At 36.3% G+C, this 10,033-nt stretch overlaps 1 pseudogene; it reads right to left on the reverse strand.

Moving 5' to 3' along the window:
• Positions 1-8,300: 8,300 nt before the first annotated feature.
• LOC103230389 (putative elongation factor 1-alpha-like 3) lies at positions 8,301-9,681 on the reverse strand (annotated as a pseudogene).
• Between the last annotated feature and the right edge of the window lie 352 nt (positions 9,682-10,033).

The following is a 10,033-nucleotide window of genomic DNA, read 5'->3' on the forward strand; positions in this document are numbered from 1 at the left end:
AGTAGACCAGTAAAACCTCTTTGAGTAAAGGAAACACATCTTGCCAATGATTGTTCCCTAGCATTGAGTATAGAACCTATATCAAAGTAAGACACAAATCCCTCTAAGCAGACTTCGTGACTAACATGAGAGAGACCAAACAAAAGACAGATGGCGTGGAGGAGTACAGAGGTGAATTCTGCAAAAAGGGTATGAGTTGAGAATGAACATACCATATACCATAAAAATGTCATTAGTTTTAGGTAATACATAATTATAATTAAGCTTTTCTTGCTATAGTCTCTCTAGTAGAATTCTTTATCCCTGGAATAAATGATTTTATTGGGCTTTTATATTAACCAATAACAATGTTCATTGCAAGTAACAGAGAAAAATACATTTCCAAATATATAAAAATGTAATTTTTAGTACATGTATTTAGAAAAAAAAAATAGTAACCCCTGGAATTGAACAGAACAAATAATTCCAAAGTCATCAGAATTTTCTTTTCTCTATATTATCTTCATTCTTTTTCTATGTGCTCAAACTCTTATCATAACTCAGTGTGGAGAAGATATGACTAATGGAATTTCAAAGATTATTTTCTGATATCTAGATTACTAAAGACAAAAATGGCTCCTTTATTCTGACTTAGTTTGAGATACACTGAGGACATGAATTGATTGGACTGGTTTATGTTACAAGTTAATTCTTATAAATACGTCAGTAGCTCAGAATTTTTATTAGGAAATCATGGCAGAAATAGCAAAGGATACTTTCAAGCCTACTTATTCAAAAATATGGTTCTTAAAGTTAAATTAGGTTTATTATCATATGAAGTTGTTCAGAAATCTTTCTTTATAAAGAGAATATAAATTATTTGGGGGAAGATATTCACAGTCATTATTATAATACCAAAGAGTACAATGTCTTTTCTTTGGTGGAAAAAGCACTCTGCACCTGAGGGAACAGAAGAAAGTTACATCAGGACATCCTTGGAATAAAGTGTTCTACAAAAGAATGAGAGTACCTCTAGCAATTCACATGGAATCAAATGATGTAATTGCTGGACCTCAATAATGCAAACTAATAGGAAATCAGGATAAAACTTCGATCAGACTTGGTGGTGGTCTAGAAAAAAGTATTTTGCAACAAAGATGACCTCCATGAGGATAACCAGATGGTCCAAATTGCATTGAAAGACACACATAACAAATCCAAGCACGGTACCAGAAATTTTATATAGTGTGGCTTGGAGTCATAGCATTTTAAACTCATCATCTTAGCATTAAAGTGTATTCCTATTTATTCCCAAAGTCTGAAAGCTGCCAGAGTAATGACCCCGATGATCCTTCCTTTATCTATTGATGTATGTCCTGTGTAGTCACCTCCCCATTGAACCTAAGTTTCACCATGTGACTTGCTTTGTCCAATAGAACACAATCAAATGTAATACAAAAATGGATATTAAAAAACTCTTTTTGCATTGAGACTTATTCCCTAAAAACATTTTCAACAGGTGAAGAAGTCCAGGCTAATAAACTGTAGACATTTTGCTTAATCACCTACTATGCAGGTGTGGCCACCTCAGGCCATCGAGCCTCAAATGAGCCACCACATGACTGCAGCCATGTGAGAGCCTCTTGTAGAGAGCAACAGTAGAAACATCCAGTTGAGTACAGCTCAAATTGCTGATTCATAGAATCACGAGACAATAATGTTGTCCGTGTTTTCTGCCACAAATTTTGGCTTGTGTATGTTATATGTACTTGTATAATAACAAATGCACATCTGAGATAGAAATAGTACCTTGGTGTGCTGTCATAACAAAAAGTTAGAACATGCAACTTTGCTTTGAGGTCAGCTGGCAGATGGAGGCTGGAAGAAAAGCGAGGAGACTGATATTAGAGAAGAAAAGCAGGGAGGAGACCCAAAGTCTGAGGCTGTGGAATTGCAACAAACTGTTACTGTCTCTGTCAGAGCTGTGGGGAAACCACTGTTGGAGGCTGGGATGGTGAGAACCTGTGTGTGTAAAGGCAGAACAATTGGCCAACACAGCTCCTGCAGTAGGACCTTGGATGACAGTAACTGTACCTAATGACTGGTGTCCCTGATGAAAGACATGTTCTGCCAGAAATGCAAAGTCACATGTGGCTTCTTTAAGCTACACAATGACTTATTGGTTTGGAAGATAAAGCTCTTCATCTTCAGTCTCTCAACCTGGCAATGATTTTCAAAACATCTTTATTTGAATATGACTGATATACAAATACCTGCATATATTTAATGTATATAAATTGATGAGTTTGGACATATGCATAAACTCACGCCGTCACCACAACCAAGGTAAAAAAAAAATACCACTATCAACCCGAAGTGTTCCTTGTGTATGTTTATGGTCAGAACATTTAGCATGAGATACACATACCCTCTTAACAAATTAAGTGCATAATATCATATGTTAACTATAGGCACTATGTTTTACAGCATATCTCTAGAACTTACAAGTGGTCTCAAGCTAAAGGTCAAAGCAAGGATGTCAGAGTAAGGTCTTTTCTTCAAACCTCAAAAACATTTAAGCATTTAAGGCTATGCCTGATAGATCTTCCCAGCTTAACAAAATGGTTCCTAAAAAATCACATGATCTTTTCACACGTTAAGATGACACTCTTAAAGGACAGAGGTTTGTCATAAACTGAATTATGGATGTGACTTTTGGGGCATAGAATGAATCCCCCCAAATCATTAAAAAACAAAGTTATTTAAATAAACGTCATATTAAAACTCCTTCCAGCTTGGACTCTAAGGAACTGAGGAAATTCAAATTAAATGAGGCCTCTTGGCCCCACTTTTGAAATGTGTACTGTAGACTGAGAGGGCTGCTTTCCTGAAAATATGAATCATGTCATAAAAAATGAAGGAAGGCCCAAAGGAAGGCCCATAAAAAATGACAGAGAAAGCTGGGCTAAGCAACTATTCCTAGGGATCAAAACTGGTGCCTAATCAAAGACCATTTGCTACTCCTATAACAGAGAGGCTGGCCACATGTCCCTAAATTTCAGAATGCCTCTGGACCAGCTACTACTCTGTCAATCCTGTTACTCCTGTTTTGAATGGGAGAGTGCATTAATGTTCTGTTGCTGCACTACACATTCCCACAGACCCATTGTCCTAACACAAAACAATGTATTATCTCACACTCTCTGTGGGTTAGCAGTGTGGGTGCCCACCTCGCTGAGGCCTCTGCTCGGAGTCTCACCAGGCTAAACCCAAGTGTTGGCTGGGGCTGGGGTTTCTTCTGAGACTCAGCTATCTCTTCCATGATCACTGTTTATTGGCACAATTCAGATTCTCATGGTCATAAATGAAAGGCCTCACTCTGAGAGGCAAATTATAATTTCCTGCCACATGGTCTTCTTTACAAATGTAGTTTGCTTCCTTCCAGGCCAGCAGGAGTGCGTCTCTTCAATGCATCACTGTCATTTAAAAGCCTCACCTGTTTAGGCCAGATCCACTCAGGGCAACATTCCTTTCCGTTAACTAAAAGTTAATTGATGAATAACTTATTCATAAGAGACATAGCTCATCATAGTCATAGATCCCATTTACAACAAAATGAGAGGGGATTATTTAGGACATGTATGTCGGGAGGTGGGAATCTTAGGGGCCATCTTACAATCCTTCTTACCACAGAGTAAGACCATTGTTTGAGCATATGTGCGCTGGATAACTTGACTTTTTACTTCATGGGTCATTGAATAAAGAGTAGTGTATTATTCATTTTTCACACTGCTATAAAGAAACATTTGAGATTGGATAATTTATAAAGAAAAGAGGTTTCATTGACTCACAGTTCCACGTGACTGGGGAGGCCTCAGGAAACTTACAGTCATGGCAGAAGGCAAAAGGGAAGCAAGGCATGTCTTACTGAGGTGGAACAGGAGAGAGAGAGAGTGAGGGGGAAAAACTGCCACATACTTTTAAACCATCAGGTCTCATGAGAATTCACTTACTATCATGAGAACAGCATAGGGGAAACCACTCCCATGATCCTGTCACCTCCTACAGGTCCCTCCCCTGACAGGTGGGGATTACAATTCAATGTGAGATGTGGGCAGGGACAGAGTCAAACCATATCAAGTAGCTACCTCAGAAGTGCCTCACCTACATCCAGACTTGATGTACTCACAAAATCATGTATGGTGAGGCTGATGCCATGATTAAGTAAAACTTTAGGTATCTTAGGAGGGGTGACTATTTATTCCCCATGAGGAGTTGTTAATTACTGGGTACAGGGGCACACTGTGCTAGATTGTTGCAGTAATACCTCCACTCAATGCATCCCACTTCTCTGTATCCATGCAATTGTGAAATTTCCTTCCTGTATATACTGGATTTGCCTTGCCTTGACCGATAGAAATCAACAAATACAATACAGTAAAAAATTGCTTGTGCTTTAGGTTAACGATCAAAGAACTGTAAACTTATGTTTAAGTCTAGATAGCAGATTCATTTCTCATAGTAGTATGGGTTAGAGAATCTGAATCATGTACTTTAATTGCATTATAATATGAAATAAAAATATTATAGCTAATGGGGGATATGTTTCTCATTGTAGGACAAAGACATTAAAATATGGAAAAAGGAAACTTCTGCGATTAATCTTCATACTATTGGATTGAAAATTGATAATTTGAATATGTAATCTATGGTGCTTAATACATATATTTAAATAGTGTTAAGTGTAATAAACTGGGCACAGAAAGACAAAATCACATGTTCTCACTCACATGTGGGAGCTAAACAATTTGATCTCATGGAAGTAGATAGTAGTACTATAGATACCAGAGTCTGGGAAAGTTGTATTGGGGGGAAGTTTACGGGATGAAATGAGGTAGGCTAATGAGCACAAATGTATAATTAGATAGGAGGAATAAGTTCTGATGTTCAATAGCACAGTAGGGTGACTGAAGTTAACAATACATTGTACATTTCAAAAGAGCTAGAAGAGAAGATTTGAAATATTCACAACACAAAACAATGATAAATGCTGGAAGTGATGAATAGCTTAAATATGCTGACTTGATCATTACACAGTCTCTGCATGTATCAAAATATTACCTATACCCCATAAATATGAACAAACAGTATGTGTCAATAAAACATTTAAAAATATGTAATTACATGTCTGCTGAGATGGTCTAGAGGAATTGGCATTCCAGTAGTAGAGAAAATACGAATACCAGATCTGGGTTTCTAAATATTATTCTCTTCTTATAGGAAACAAAGCCTCTTGGAGAAATTGCTGTTCCAAGGGTCTAGAGCATGGATAGTAAAAGATTAGCATGAAATACCTTGCTATGGCAAAAAACGAGAAAGTACTCAAAAATCGATTGGGACAGGATAAAAATGTATAGGACTCTGCTTGAGTTGTCATTAATAGTTACAAAAATATAGTTAGATACAATGAATAAGATCTAGTATTTGATAGGACAACAGCGTGACTACACTGAACAGTAATTTGTAGTGCACTTTAAAATAACTGAGAGGGAATGTTTGTAACACTAAGAAATTATGAACGCTTGAGTTGATGAATATCCCATTTATCATTATGTGATTATTACACAGTGTATGGCTATCAAAATGTCTCATGTTTCCCATAAATATATATACCTACTGTGTACCCATAAACATTAAAAACTAAAAGAAAGGAATGAAAAAAAGAAATGACAAGATAGCTATTCTATTCATATTTTATGGTGAAGACATCAACCCATTTAATAGACAGAACACTTCATATAAAATATTAACTAGAACAAAATAAAGTATCAACAATATGATTTAATCTTAACATTTTAAAAAGCAAACACTGGGACACTGTAGACTCTAACAAATATTTGTTTTCAGTAGGTTTGTGAAATAAATTTTAGTCATACTAACAATCAATTAAAGGAAGTTTGCTGTTTCTTCCAAATGGAATCTAAATGTGAATACATCTTTTGCCTTCTTCATATTATTTCAATATTTGATCTTAATATAATAGTAGCAAAATCTCGTATAGTTCTATTTAAAGGCCCTCATACAAAAATCATTTAATCCCAACATCAACACTATCAACTGATACTATTATTTCCTTATCTGTAAAGATGAAGAAACTGAGACACAGTAATTTTTGCAAATTATGCAGCTAGATAATGACAGAACCGGGAACGGAGTGAAGGCTATCTCATCCTTGATTTTAGGCTCTTAACTATTCTGTTGTTTGGCTTTTAGTAATTGTGGTAATTATGTAATAACATCTTCAAAAAAATACTCATCAACAGCTGCATTTCCCCTAAAAACCCTGGATAAGGAGTTATCTGTACCTTTGAAAACGTAAGAGTATCAGAATCCTCATTTATTTATCAGGACCTAATTTGCTTCTGTAACTACTATGCATTTTGGAAATCCATTAAAGCTATTCTCGCTCATCCAAAAAAATGAAAAATGACCTACTAATAAGCAAAGGTGACTTGTGTTTTTCATACACTGCAAAAATTATTATTAACTGAATTTTGTAATGTTCCAAATCTGATGCAAAGGATGTACTCATTAAATTGAATCATTAACTTATAAACTTTATAGTGACAATACTTATAAACTAATTGTTTAAAACAGCCTAAATGATATTTAATTATATGTTCTTCCATCGAATTTGAAAACTTCTGGAGATATTTTAAAGCAGAATACAGTTTAATTTTCTCTAAAATGAACAAATATGGCTTTAAAATTATCAACATAATTATTCTGCCACTATCTTTTAAATATACCAAATAATCTGAAAATATATTTCTTAATTTTGATATTTGCATCATTGAAATTAAAATGACAAAAATAAAGACAATGTATATTTATATACATGTATATATAATATATATACACAGTATATAACTGTCAATGTAAGTTGAAACAATCATAAACCAATGAATATCAACCAACTAAAGCATCTTTATTTGGGAAGCTTTTTAACCTAGGCACTAACACAAAGATTCACAACATTCTTACATGCTTTCAAATTTATTCCTTTATGAAATAATTTTCTTCTGAAAATGTTATCAAGGGACTCAAACTCATACATACCTTAGAAGAAAGAAGTATCAAAGGTGATAGGGGGTTTTATTGACAGGAAAAAAGAAGATACATTTTTCTTTCCACAACACACTTATCTTCAGCATGTACTCCAAAAACATTAATTATATAAATTGTAATATATATATTTATAATATATAAATTTTATAAATCTAATTATGGTTAAAACTCTATGAAAAAGATAATACTTTTAAAATCCCAATATGACAGTTATTGATATAAATTTTTAAAATAAAATAAGCACAATTCATCAAGACAAAATAAAAATATATGAAAAAAATGTACATAAAATTTTAAATAGCAAAAAATACATGGAACTGAAGAAACCCATGGAGGTGTGAACAAACATTTTAACATAAAATATTCACATTCATTGTAAAAAAAGTTAAATATTAAAAACATTCAAATTACAAAATTAAAAATATTTTTATGAAAAACTCTAATAAGTATTTATTTTATTTAATCATTAGATTTTTTTTTTTCTCATTAAACATTTTTAGTGGGTCTCAAAATTCTGTGACAGATTTTTGGTCAAGTTGTTTCCATTAAAAAGTATGTGAATTCCTGGCCGGGCGCAGTGGTTCACACCTGTAATCCCAGCACGGTGGGAGGCCAAGGCGGGCAGATCATGAAGTCAGGAGATTGAGACCATCTTGGATAACACAGTGAAACACCGTCTCTACTAAAAATACAAAAAATTAGCCCGGCATGGTGGTGGGCACCTGTAATCCCAGCTACTCGGGAGGCTGAGGCAGGAGAATGGCGTGAACCCGGGAGGCAGAGGTTGCAGTGGGCCGAGATTGCACCACTGCACTCCAGCCTGGGCAACAGAGTGAGATTCCATCTCAAAATAAATAAATAAGTAAATAAATAAATATAAGTATGTGTATACCTATGGAACAAACCTGCACTTTTCTGCACATGTATCCCAGAACTTAAAGTATAATTTAAAAAAAAAAAAAGAGAAAAAAAATACCGATTTTAAAAACTAATAACTTAAAACTGCCACATGAAAAAAGAGAATCAAAGTGGTCCACAAAACTTTTTCCTTTCCTTCTGAAGATTTTACAATGCATTGTTATCATTAACCAGTCTTCTACTATTAAACTTAAATGGTCAGTTCAAACAAACAGCCCTGAGACCATTCTTCCACCACTGATTAAAACCGGGGTGGCTGGTATTAGGGTTAATACTCATTTAGCCTTCTGAGCTTTCTGGGCAGACTAGGTGACTTTGCCATCTCCAGCAGCCTTCTTGTCCACTCCTTTGATGAAACCCAAGAGCAACTGTCTGTCTCATATTATGAACAGCAAAGCCACCCAGAGGTGGATAGTCTGAGAAACTCTCAACACAAATGTGCTTGCCAGGAACCATATCAATGATGGCAGCATCACCAGACTTCGAGAAATTAGGACCATCTTCCAGCATTTTACCAGAACGGTGATCAATCTTTTCCTTCAGCTCAGCAACCTTGTGTGCAATGTGAACCATGTGGCTATCCAGTACAGGGGCATAGCCAGCGCTGATTTGGCCTGGATGGTTCAGGATAATCACCTGAGCCGTGAAGTCAGCTGCTTCAATTGTTGGGTCGTTTTTGCTATCACCAGCAACACTGCCACAACAAACATCCTTGACAGACACATTGTTGACATTGAAGTCCATGTTGTCCCCAGGAAGAGCTTCACTCAAAGCTTCGTGGTGCATTTTGACAGATTTTACTTCAGTTGTAATGTTGACCGGAGCAAAGGTGACCACCACACCAGGTTTGAGAACACGTCTCCACTTGGCCAACAGAAACAGTACCAATACCACCAATTTTGTAGACATCCTGGGGAGGCAGGCACAGGGTCTTGTTAGTTGGACGGTTTGGTGGTAGGATGCAGTCCAGAGCCTCAAGCAACGTGGCTCCACTGACATTGCCATCCTTATGGGTGACCTTCCATCCCTTAAACCAAGGTATGCTAGCAGTTGGCTCCAACATGTTGTCCCCATTCCAACCAGAAATTGGCAGAAATGCTATTGTGTCGGGGTTGTAGCCAATTTTCTTAATGTAGGTGCTGAATTGATTGCCTCATATCTCTTCTAGCTGTAGGGTGGCTCAGTGGAATCAGTTTTGTTAACACCAACAATTAGTTGTTTCAACCCCAGTGTGTAAGCCAGAAGGGCATGCTCTCAGGTCTGCCCATTCCTGGAGATGCCAGCTTCAAATTCACCAACACCAGCAGCAACAATCAGGACAGCAGAGTCAGCCTGAGATGTCCCTGTAATCATGTTTTTGATGAAGTCTCTGTGTCCTGGGGCATCAATCATAGTCATGTAGCACTTACTGGTCTCAAATTTCTACAAGGAGATATCAATGGTGATACCACGTTCACACTCAGCTTTCAGTTTATCCAAGACCCAGGCATACTTGAAGGAGCCATTTCCCATCTCAGCAACCTCCTTCTCAAATGTTTCAATGATTCTTTTGTTGATGCCACCGCATTTGTAGATCAGATGGCCAGTAGTGGTAAACTTGCCCAAATCTACATGTCCAGTGACAACAATGTTGATATGAGTCTTTTCCTTTCCCATTTTGGCTTTTAAGGGTACTGTTCATGACACCTCTGCTCTGGCAGCAAACCCGTTGCGGAAAAGGGGGACAATTATTTTTTAGTACCTAGATATGCTGAACACTGAAGTAGGAATGAGACCCTATAAAGTGGTGAGCTAAAGAGACATGCTCCCTACAATCAAATAATTTATATTTTAATGTACATATTAAGAATGTGAACAGCTGAATAAATATATAATGAACATTATAATAAACATGTGAAGGTAAAGACACTATTCAATAGTGTCTATACAATGACATTCTAAAATAGTTTCTATTCTCTACTATACAATAGAGAGTTGTGGGGTTTGTGTTGGGTTCCTGTGGCTTCCT

Source organism: Chlorocebus sabaeus, chromosome 25 (assembly GCF_047675955.1).
Source record: "Chlorocebus sabaeus isolate Y175 chromosome 25, mChlSab1.0.hap1, whole genome shotgun sequence".
NCBI classification, from domain to species: Eukaryota; Metazoa; Chordata; class Mammalia; order Primates; family Cercopithecidae; genus Chlorocebus; species Chlorocebus sabaeus.